Below are 12,611 nucleotides of genomic sequence, written 5' to 3' on the forward strand. Positions count from 1 at the left end.
GAACTTTATAAACTTAAAAACACAACTTGTAAAAGACAGGGCAAGAAACCTGTATGGAAGTGTAACGTGTTGGCTTTGGTTTGTCTGAAACTGTGAGTATAAAGTGTAACAAACATACATATGCTGTTCTGAAAAATCAGTGATAAGGGATAAGGCAAGAAAAGGCATCCCTTCACTAATTATGTGTCCAGTTGTCTTTCTTATCTGCATTTGTTGACAGTATAAGTGGGCCTGTGGGTGTATATCAGCGCCTGCTCGAGAGCACACAGGCATGTGTCTGCTGCACATGTGAATGTGTGTGTGTGTGTGTGCTTGTTATATTCAAATCCTGGCTGCTGCACACAAGTCGCCCAAACCCAGTATTTCACAAACACCATGCCTTCTAATACGCTGCAATATCAAGCTCCTATTGTTGGATAATTGCCACTGATGGAGAAAAAAAAAAGACCAATATTTCATTCTGCACAATCTGTGGTAAACTGAAATCAATGAGGCCGAGTACTGTGATTAAAATGTGATCGGATCACTGACGACCAACAATGACAACAAACATGAAACAGAGCTCCTTTTTTGAACAGACAAAGCTGCTCAGTGGTTTAAATTTTGTCCACTGTGACCAGGATAATGGCAACCTATTGATCGCTTTTGGCATTTACGCTGAAACTCTAACTTTCTAAGCGGTTCATGTTAATTTTTAAAAGAAATCGTGACGTTACGTGAGACCTGTTTTGTGTGGAGGGGAGACTGGGGGACTTTTTGTTTTGCTCGAGTTTTGGACCGATCTCGTGTTGGGCAGCTCTGCTTTTTGTTTGATCTCCTGCAGCAGGAGAATCACACTGAAGAAAGATCTACAAGGGAGGTTTTCAAAGACCCTTAGGTTGTCGATGCTAGTGCTTTGTGTTCGACCTCTCTGTTCTTAACTGTAGTTGTGCAACGTGGGAGGTTTGTTCAGCTAGATGCCGATCAAGGTGTATTCCTATGTATGTGCTTCTGTAGGAATGCTTTATATATATGCTTGGCATATAAAGGGTCTGCATGCGCTGTGTCTCTCTGGACAACAAGGGTGATTAATAAAGAAACAAAACAACAAATAAGATGTTCATTTTATTTTATTTTTTATTTTTATTTTTTTTAAGCCTTAAGAGTGATGAAGCTGAACTTCAGAAAAGAGCAGATTTTATATGTCCTTCCTCACAGGACTTTCTCTTTTACTCTCTGCCAATTCATTAACTTGAAGAATTGAGAAATATTGTCTTGCGTGGTCTCAAAGATCTTCTTAACAAAATTCCAGGGCCACTAAACTGCACTTTCATTTTCTGTACGACTAAAATGTTCCCAAATTGACAGTTGCTGACTACCTTTTGCTTTTACTCTTCGTGTTTACTTTCCTTCATCTCAAACATTTTAGTGTTTGTGCTTTTCTTCTGCATTATATGTTTAGAAAACTGTAACTATAATTAGACGCTTCAAGGCAACAACAGCTTAAAAGAGGGCTTTTAGTGATCAAATGTCTCAAGTTCTTCGGGGATGAATTCAGCCTTTTATTCAAGAAGTTAAGGTGCAAGAGAGGGCTTTCCATGGTGCATTATATGGAACTGTATTCGCTCAATCATCCATTATACCACATGAAATGAAAGTCAGCATGAGACCCCATGGCACCTCTGTCCACACCACCATGTGTTGTATTAAGGGTGTATTATAGCACGGACCAGTGGGTCCCAGATGCGACAGCAGGACTGATCATCAATTATTATACCTCACTGGATCAAAATGAGCATTTCTGCTCATTCCAACATCCCCAGCGCTGGCCTGTGGTGGCTAAGCTGAGGCTTAATGCACCTCCAACCCCCCATCCCCTCTACAGGCTCAGCAACACCAGCAATAGCCCTCGTGGAGGCAGTGGGACATGCCTCAAGACAGCATCTGCCTCCCCTTGGTGACCTGCCGAGTTAAGCCAACTGAAGAATCAAGGGCACACTTGCAGAGGTCCCCGATTTTATCATAACAAAGACATTGCTGCTGCTAGTGCCTGTAACTAGCTTCAGGAGATGTTTCAGTCTATTTCTGCTAATACTATGAACTCACTCTCTCTAACGTTGCCTTTCTTTCACCCAGTATTTTCTTCTCTCTCTTACCATTCTGTCTGAAATGAACACCGAGGGATACATCCAAAGAACCGCATTTATGTCAGTAAATACTTCGGATACGCTGTTTACAGTAAAAGAATATTTTAGAACTTTGAAGAGTGTTGAGATGTCTAAATGGAAAATAAAATAAAAGGGTGTCTTGTTTTTCAGCAACCACTGGTGTTATGTTTTGCTGTTTTAGCCTGAATATCTTATAAATGGAATAATAATCCAGAGAAGTAGTACAATTTCCACAAAATCCTGGAAATTGTCAATATTATTTTTTCTTTTTGAATTAGTCAGGATGACAGATGTTTGACGCTTGAAATCCAGTGGGACATCTGGCTAAATAGAATAAGGACAAATCAATGCAATCATGCAGGTGTCAGGGGGAAATGGGGACAACAGCACACAGTCTGTCTGCTTGCTCGCAGGAGCTTCTGGCAAGTATTTTGTGCACCAGGTCTGCTTCTGCATGCATGGAGTGGCAGACTGCTCACGAGTGCTACATTGCCTTGAGGTCCCCACAGATGCCTCACAAAGAGCACGGGCAGAAGTGCACCACAAACTTGTGATGGTGGATGTGATGAATGCCTCAGCTTTCTTGCAGCATAGAGTACACAACAATCAGGTTTATGTGTTCAGTGTCAAGCCTCCTTGAACTCCACTGTCATTTTCTGTTAGGCCGAACATGTCCTGGAGGGCCTAACTGAAGATCAACCCCCTTGTCCTATCTGAAAGCCTCACTCTCTTTCTTCTCTCTTTTTTCTTGCACTCATTCAGTACAACTTCTTCCGTCGTTTCTCACCACACTCTGACTCCATGCATCAGTATTACCAGCATGTGAGGGGTTCCACATCTCCATGAATACCAATTTATCAACCAGTCGGTGTATACATTGATTGAGCGTGGTTAGGTTCCATATAATGCAGTGGAGTAATCCCAAGCATGCTTATGCATTCAACACCCGGATTAAATGATTGTGTTAATTCAGAATACAATTTCAAAACATACTGTAACCTGTATTCTTTACCATATAGAAATATATTTTTATTATATTTCAGCCAACTCGATTAAAAGCTGGTAACTTCATCAGAAATCAGTTGGGTATGTATGTGTATGAGTACTGTTAAGCATGAAATTTATTGCAGTTTTATGCTTGTGCTTGTGAAATTAATGATTTCACAGAAAAATATTGCATTTCTTGTGAATGACACATTTTAGCAGAAATATGCTAATACGTGAAATATAGACAGATGGCATCATAGTTGTAGCCGTCTGTCATCATATCATTGATGTCATTGCTGCAATGCTGAAGCTATCACTGTAAATTGAATCTAATCAAAACTGCAGTTAATCTCATAACGCTTTCGTATTGGAAAATAAGGCAGAGAAAAGCCGCAATATAATTTTACTTTAGTCACAGCAGGCTGTTCTTCAAGTAAATATCTGCTTAATGTTCATTTTTCTCATCTGTCAGAACACTTCTATTATTCAGCTTCCCCTGATGTGTAAATAATTGTGCTCTTTTTAGGACAATGAAGCTTTAAGACGTCTTTGCCATATGCTTCTAGCCCGCTATTGGTGTACTGCATGCAGAGTATCCGGACAACCCAGGTCAATGACATTAAAGGCTGAGAGAGTTGGTGAAAATACAACTCATGTGATGCTGTGGTCTGCTCAGCCTTCAGGAGACATATTGATGCACAGTTATTTTGGTCAATAAGTCCTTCTGAGCAGAGGCCATCCTTATCCTTGAGACCGACTGCATGTGAAAAATGAGAATGGGATGAGACCATGCATTTTAATATGCAGCAATATCTTAAAGGAAGGGACGCGGAGAAAGAAGGAGAGGTGTGCTGTGTGGGAAGAGAAAAAATGCCATGCGCTTTTCACAGGGGAAGCAACACCCACAATTATTTATTGTAATTTCAATGAGAACCGGTGGTATGGCATGCAGCGTAATTCAGAAATGGTGATCGTGCTTGTGTGCGGCACCACACTTTGCCAAGGTGATTAGCAACATACAACTTATCTATCGAGATAATAAATCACAGAGTAATTTGCTAACTTACTTCCTACTGCTAAGTAGCATCTGCACATGTGTATAATAATTTGCACATCCAAAATAAAACCCCAAATTTCAATGCTAAATAACTGTCAGCTGGTGGTCTTTTCTTGGCGTCTAATCATGGTTGAAAAATAGTTCAAAAATGAAAGCTCCTAAGGAATTCTGTGTTCAATTTTTTTTCCCTACTATATCTTTAATCATTAGAATAAAGTTACTTTCGGCTGGTCTCTTATTCACAAGGGGTCACCACAGCAGGTAGCGCCACATGTTAGATTTAGCAGATTTTTAAGGCATGACCTTCTAAACTCAAAGGGATTTGTCTTTCCTTCCAGAACAGAAATGGGATCTTCAGATTTTTTTGTGAACAATACTAAAACTAAATAGCCAAAATGAAAAGGAAAAGAAACTTGGTAGAATCAATGAAAAGGAAAAAGAGAAAACACAACTGCAAAAGTGTAAGTCGAACGTGAACACTCTTGTCATTGGGTTCAGCACTTTTCCTATGAGCTCTTTGTGTTTAAATAATAGCAATCCCGAGCTTATCCTGCTTTTGTTTCCCGACATTATGGACAGAGAGGGGCTAATCATAAGAGTTGCTGTTAATTACTGTGCAACAAATGAAATAGAATTTATATGTAAAAAACTATAAATGGCATAAAATTATTGTTTATTTTTATTAAAAGAATATTAAAAGATTCTAAACTTTGTGCAACCAGTTTGTAGTACTAACCTTATTAGCTGTTGTTTAAAAATATAAATAAATAAATAAATAAATAAAACAAAGGCTAAAACATGTCATTTCTTCCTTGCCAGTATTTCTCACTTTGTAAGAAAAGGTCTGATTTGACCTGTGATGTGACGATTTTGACCATAGAAATGACGTCAAATATTTCAACGATGTTTGCTGGGACAGTTCTGGTCTTCCTATCAGTTTCCCATCAAAGAGCAGTAGCTAATCCATCTTGCTTTGTTTTATTTATTTATTTATTTATTTTTTAATCAGACAGAACACGGTTTTGAGACCCAAAAAGTTAAATTTCACTGGCCAGACACTGCTTACCTATGTTTTAGTGACTGGATATGTAAATATTATTTTCTGTAGTCAAAGCAGAGGTGCTAAAACAGTGCAGCCAGCATGCCAATTTGAACTGAATGTAGCGTTGGTTGCACAATCAAATGCTGCAGGTTGGTGCAGAGGTGATATTATTTTTCACTTTTACATCTTTCCCTTTTTTTTTTTAACGTCATCTACATTTGGGATTTTTGTGAAAGCTATCTGTATCTAATTAAGTTGAATAAAATATTAGCAAATCCATATTTTATAGCTTCCCATGTTTTCCTCTTGCTTCTGTAGGGACTCAGAGGTTCTTGCTCTACAGTCAGGTGTAACCTCAGGTCATCATACTTGAAGGAGAGATCTTAGGAAATGTTTGGAGCATTGTGGGATCCAAATGTGTGATGAGGTTTTCTTCCGAATTTAAAAATTCATCTTGGTTATTGTCTGAGGAGCTCTGACCAGAAGCTCAAGACAAGGCTTAGTGGTTGTTTATTTCCAACCAGACTAAAATATATGACTATAAAAACCTACAGCTAATCGCACCATGCATATGCCAGACACCATTATCATCAAATACATAGCTCGCAGATTTTTTACTTCAAGTGTGTTGTTTTTGCTTTTGATGATTCATGTTTGATAATACTGAGACCAAATCAGCTATGGAATCGAGGACTCACAACACTCACCTCTTTCAAACACAATATTTTACAGGTTTTATATGCAGCCTGAGCCATATTCCAGTTTGGGAATCACAGAGTCAGTGAAATGGAACAAAGTGGATTGCTGGCTGGGGCCTTTGAGCGGCTATCCTTGTTTGAAGTCTCTCTCCAGCCCTGCCGAGTTCAGAATACATTGTCCAGAGATACGATCAAACTTGGCAGCTATTGATTCCTTCCCAAATCAGACATAAGACATACTGAACATGTTAAGAACTTTCAAATACGTTTTTTAATTGTGTACGTCTTTCAAAAACCCACTCGTATCACAGTGCTGCTGAGTCAGTTTGAAAAAGGAGCTTTTGGACAGTCAGACACTGTATCATGCCAATATTTTTATTTTTCTCTCAAAAATTTCATTCTGAGGACGCTCATGCATAAATGTGCAAGAAGACGAGCCTTCCTTGTGTCACTGTGACAAATATAATGTTCTTTTTCTTTGTTTGTTTCTTTTTTTTTGGTGATCTAGTTAAAATAATACTAAGTGTACGTTGGTTCTGAACTGCTCCAAAGCCCTGGAGCTCAATGAGTGTAAACCAGTCATGATCACTTTTGTTTTACTTTCGGTTTATATCACTCTCCCTCTTTGCCTTCCTCCCCTGACAACCAGGCTGTTTTTATTTTTCTAGGTAGAGTTTCCACAGTAACTCCTTTTGTTTCACCATCCACCATTTCAGCTACCTGGGGAAAGCTGCCAATAGGTACTGGGGGAAAAAATCCACTCTCCTCTACCTATTTGGGTTGCACAACTGTGCCTCACATTTTCCCTGCGTATGTTGATACATAGTGGCAGACAGAATAGCATAGTGGAAAAAAAAGGCTTATGGGGAACCAACCTAAAAGGGGATGGTCTCATGATTCTATAGCCACTACATTGTGCAATTAGCATTTATTTCATAGTGAAATTAAACATTTAAAAAAAATAAAAAATCAGCTGCCTATTGCCTTTTTCACAGATGCTGAAATAAAAGTATCAAAGGATCCAATAATAACACAAACATTTTTTCATTTAAAACAGAAATATAATCCCCTACAATAGTTGAAAAAAGTACATTTATCCACATAAAGCACATAGTTAGGACTTCAAGTCAGTGGTGTACTAAAAATATATCTACCTAATATCCTGTGGATAATATGCAGTTAGTTTGCAGCTCTCAGCTCTAATAACATGCTCAACTTTCAATATGTAGAGCTGTTAAAATGTCTTAAATCTACAACTGCCACTCTCGAGATCTTTCATGGTAAGTTCTGTCTGATTGCACCAGAAAGCTCCTGTCTCAACTTCACAGAAGACTTTGGCAGGCCAACAAAGAACAGGCCCTAATACTGTGGAAAAGGAGGTTTCTAACATGACACTTTTCAGCTGTTTGAAGGAGGGTGGAGAGAGATTTCTGTGAGCTGAGTTGACTCCTCCAGATCAATAGCTCGTCTCTTTCTCTCTCCAAGACAACTGGTGTGGCATTTGAACCAGATAAAACAAGGGTTCCCCTCCACCTCACCTCTGACAACTGAGCACTTCCACCAAATCCCAGTTGGATGAGAAGGATACAGATGAGTCCATTTAAATCCCCTTTCCAACTCAGTTCTAGACCCCCAGTGATCAGAGAATGCAGGAAAAAGCACCTAAAATCATCTTGAAAGGAAAGGTCCAATCTATGTAGGTTAATATTCACTGTTGCTTCATTTAGCTCTGTTGCAGGCCCACTGGGGCAGCTGTAAAAAAAGTTCTGGGAGCCAGAAGGCACAAAGGCTTTTATTTATTTATATCGTGGAGAAATATATAGCAGGAAGCAAACTGGTGCAAATGATGTGAAAGAAAAACTAGTCTGAAGAAGTTATCTTGCAGATTGTGGGATAACTGCAAGAGAAGGAATAGGCTGCATTACCATTTTATGTGCGGTATGAATTAAATATACACACTGCTGCCAGAATAAGTCAGATAACATGACAATATGTAAGGTAATCCTTCTTCCCATCCTTCAACCACCAGCGATGTACCCTTAAGCAAGGCACTTGGTTCTTAATTACTCCTGTGAAGCTGCTCATTTGTCAGCAGCAGATGATGAGATGGGCCGGCAAAAGTAAAAGGTTGCATTGGCAGCTAAAGTAAGTGTGGCATTGCTATCAAAGAGAATGCCTGCTCAGCCAACCTTGCACATAAAAGCTGAAAAAAAAAAAAAAAACTACTCTTACAACAGTTCATCATCTTTCTAACCTGTGGTCAGCCAATTATCTGGCTCTTGCTACAATATTGGACTTTTAACTCTCTGAACAAGGGTCCTCTTCTCCCTTGCATGTCAGCTTAGTCTTTCCCCCTGGTCGCTCATGACATTGTAACACTAATTACAGCTAATTGTTCTATGCTGAATGGATTTAGTCACATTGCAAATGATATGCCATTGGTCAGTGTCACAATGTTTCCACAGAAAAAAATTCAATGGGGAATGGAAATTTGCACAAATGAATGTAATTAAGAAGCACATTCATTACTTCTAATTGCATATGAGAACCCTCAAAGTGAAACCGAGATCCGGCTCATATGAATAATTAATGCAGCTAACTGTACTGAACACTGTAATGTTGCTGCTGTCACATAATGATGTGCTAAACTATTGCTTTTAATGATAAACTGTAGTGTTATACTTTTTCGTAATGCACAGTCCCAATCACCCACAAACTTATTTTTTTCCTCATTAAATCCCTTTATTTGCTGGCAGATTGTGTCTAGACAGTTGAATTCCAATCTCAGCACAAGCGAATGGGCGGCCAGACATACTGAGTAGAGTTGGAGGTTAGAGAAGTATTAAAAATTCAAGTGGTACCAACGTGTTTGGCACACTAGATCAAGTCAAGTGGCCTTTTCCAAAGACAAGAAAAGGGCAGTTGTAAATCAGCCAACTGGAAACTCAGTCTGAGAGCCATTATGAAAATTTTGGACCTACAGAAATCAAAGAGTTGAGAATGTAACCCCCAGAAAGTATGAACTTTGCAAGCCTTTAATCAGATTATTTGTCTGCTGGTATCACAGGAATTATAGAATGTGCCATAAAAGACCCCCCAAAAATGTTAAAGTAAACATCACACAAAAAATAATGATTGAAATCTCTGATTTGATGAGTAATTACTTTTTTTTTTTTTTTTAGATTTATACAGAATGCATTGCAACACATTCAGAACTGTAATCGTATTACATTTGGAGTATTTAAAAAGGATTGGCTTATTTTAATAGCAGATTTAGATCTTAGACAGACAAGGTGTAAGCTGGTCATTTGAAAGCCATATGCCACAGATTAAGATACGGCACTGTGCTGTGCAGATATTTCATGTTCCTTCCAGAGGCTAATGCACTTCGTCGGAACTGCCTTTGCTGAGCTGCTTGTAAGTGGGCAAAAGTACAAGCTCCTAAATCCCTCAACTCCAACAACAGGAGAAAGAAATAAGTATATTACAAATCGTCCGGAGAACAAAATTGTGTATTGTTTGAAAAATGTGAGGGATTTAGACTCAGGGATTTGCTCCCACTTTGCCCCACTTTGTCTGAGGGCTTAGCACTGATCGCTGCTCGCGACATGATGATTCCCATCATTCTTCAAAAGCCTTTCAGGTCATCATTAGTACGACATATGCTTAACGGCACAGGTTACCACAAAAAAAGTGAAGCAGATAAAAAGTGAGGTTAAAAATTAACACAGAAATATGTCAGTGTCCACACAGGTTGACAGATCAAGAGTATGCTCACGCTACCCACAAACATAGTGTAGATGCCAAAGCAAAGAATTACATGTATGTCCCATTTTGAACTATTCACCATGTTTAATTGTTCTGATTGTATAGTTTTGCACTTGCCAGCTGTTTGACGTATACAGCTCTGACATAAAAACGTACGTGCAAATGATGTTAATTAGGACTTTTTATATATTTGTCGAGACAGAAGAAGAACTAACAAAATCTTCGAAATAATGTGTGACAAGAGAGGTGACAGCTTAAGACTGATGGCGGGGTGGTGAAATAAGCCTGGAGGGGGAGGCAAGAACCCATAAAATGAACAGCCGCCTTACTCATAAATAATAGAAACATAAAATGTCATATGAACTTTATATCAAGAGAGGGTGGTCTAATAAAGATGCAGGTTTAAAGAGGAGTTGAGAAATTCATTGTCATAAGAAGGCCACATGGCTTGCCTTTGGCACAGACAATTATTCAGAGCAAGTTGACATTCAGGTTCTAGCTGAAGCACCTTTAAGAAACAACACTGCTTTTGACTCTCGAAATTCTCTCGTTCTACTGTTGCTCGGGTCTTTCAATCTCTCAGCTCTGTTTCTCACTTTTCACTTGGAGTCATTCCATCTCCTCTCTCCTCTTTACACTTTTCCTTGTTCTTTCTGCTTTACAAATTGAGACGACACGATAAGAGATTGCCACTGCCATGCCAGCCTGGTGCTCATTGATAAAACCATATCTAATCCATCTTAGGCCCCCCTCTGTCACCAACACACTCATCTCTGAGACAGTCAACGTGCACAGGATCCATCTCTCTTTTTGAACTGAGCTGCACAGAGTCAGAGTTTATCTGACTTAACTTCTGAAAGAAGAAAATGGAGCTCGATGAGTCAGGTGAATTTCACTCTGCCTTGAAATGATGTGCAAGTGTGTTGTGTGTTGAATCGGTAGCATCCAAAAGCAAATGAAAAAGACTCTTGGTTTTAGGTGGAAATGCATGGTTTATGAAAGATCTATTTTATAGGAATTAAAATGAGATTTTCCTGTAATTTCCTCGAGCCTGTAAACTCATCAAGGTTCTGCTAAATTACACAAGATGCATATTAATCAAATCGCTTTATATGGCTTGCACATTAGCTTTGAAAATGATCCATTCTCCTCTTCCCTGCCTTTACTATTTATCTGTTAGAACTATATTGACTTTAATACAGTATTACGCGTGACTTTGTGGTCAAATAACTAGAAATAGCTTTTCTAATATCCAACTACTTATATTAGACTCCGATACAGCACTCACTAGGATTTTTCATGCAGCAATTTGTAAAAGTACACATGCATTTATTACATTAGTATGGTCTTCTGTCTAAAGCTAAGACACTTCAACAAATATTACCCCAGAGGGAAAGTGGGTAATAAGTGGAGTATTTGAGCAAGTTTATGAAGTATGAGATGTTTATGTCTCTGTATATTAATGGAATCATGAGCAATTGCCTCACTATTCGAATGAATCACATATGAATCACTACTGTCAACATGGTGAATACATTATAGAGAACAGCTGGGGAAGGAGATGTGCTGCATGCATTTATAAAAATGCATGTGTACAGATGTGTGAAAACTGTTTTTTTAAACGTACAAAAATGTCTTGTTATAACTTCACAATCTTGCCATGAACAGAAGGCCATCACCACAATGTCGCCCATTTTGTTTAATACCTAACACAAGCGTTCACAATCACACTCACACTGACACCCAGGCCCCAAACCTGTCAGCCCAGATGCTGGGGAGACACCAGGGACTCTTGTCTCACTTACAACAATGACACAATGGCTTTACTGCATGTAGGTGTATACAAAGAAATCTATTTTTCAGTGTTCTTTGGATCTTATATGCTGCATAGGAAAAAGAAAAAACGGTCTCACATTTTGACAGAAAACTGAAAATCAACAGAGTGAAGATCTACACCAGTCCTGTCCGAAATATACGATGGAGGGTTATATCCAGAAAATGAAATCGGATTCACTTGGATTCACTGGGACCCACAATAGCCTTGTTCATGCTGTCTTGTCATATATGGCGAAATAATTTCAGCAGCATCTCTGGTATGCTGCTTGTGTTTCATCACTGACACTGATGAAAAAACCCAGAGTTTTTTTGTTTTGTTTTGGTTTTTTTCTACACTGTCTTAAGGACGTTTCTTTTTCCATCTGGAACTTGTTTGAGCAACTATTAAAATGTATATGCATGAGGAAGGAGTTGTGTATCCCTGAGTTTAAAAAGGCTTGTTTTATGGAAAACAGCAGTGGGCAGTAAGCCATGGAGTGACAGCTGTCTTGTGAATCATTAAAATACAATTTGGCAACACAGTTAAAACTTCAGAGGAATAATTCCCATTACGTTGTACAGCTTAACACTGGACAACAGTTAAAAAAAATTAACCTTACAAAATAAATTTTAAGTAGCAAACACACTATTGTGCAAATTACATCCTTTTTATTTTATTCTGCTTTCCCATGACAGAATCACTGCTTGTGTTTTTCTTTTTTTTAATGAAACCAATTCACTTGCATATTTTAAAATGACTGAGATGGTGTTTGGTTTAATCTGTATAAAGAAAACTGTCAAATATAACACACTAAGAATGAGTACGTAGCGAAATATTGGATTTTTTTTTGCTTGCTTAAAGAATGAACTCACAAAAACAACATGCATAGCTAGTTGTTTTTGGGTTTTTTTGTACAAAAATGGCCGCTGGTTTAGTGTTTGCAAAGCTGTGTTGTTACAATTACAATCACAGCTGTAATCTCAGTAAATAATTGTACTGTTTTAAAACACAGATGGCCACTTGTAAATTATGCTGTCAGCCTCACAAAGCACAAACAATAATAAAAATGAAAAACATAAAAGAAAGGATTTGCCTG

At 38.5% G+C, this 12,611-nt stretch overlaps 1 protein-coding gene across 1 annotated transcript in view; it reads right to left on the reverse strand.

The window, feature by feature from the left end:
- The window catches only part of pcdh11 (protocadherin 11), a 136,516-nt gene that overhangs the window by 33,915 nt on the left and 89,990 nt on the right, over nt 1–12,611 (reverse strand). The window lies entirely within an intron of this gene.

This window comes from Astatotilapia calliptera, chromosome 2 (assembly GCF_900246225.1).
Source record: "Astatotilapia calliptera chromosome 2, fAstCal1.2, whole genome shotgun sequence".
In the NCBI taxonomy this organism is placed as follows: domain Eukaryota; kingdom Metazoa; phylum Chordata; class Actinopteri; order Cichliformes; family Cichlidae; genus Astatotilapia; species Astatotilapia calliptera.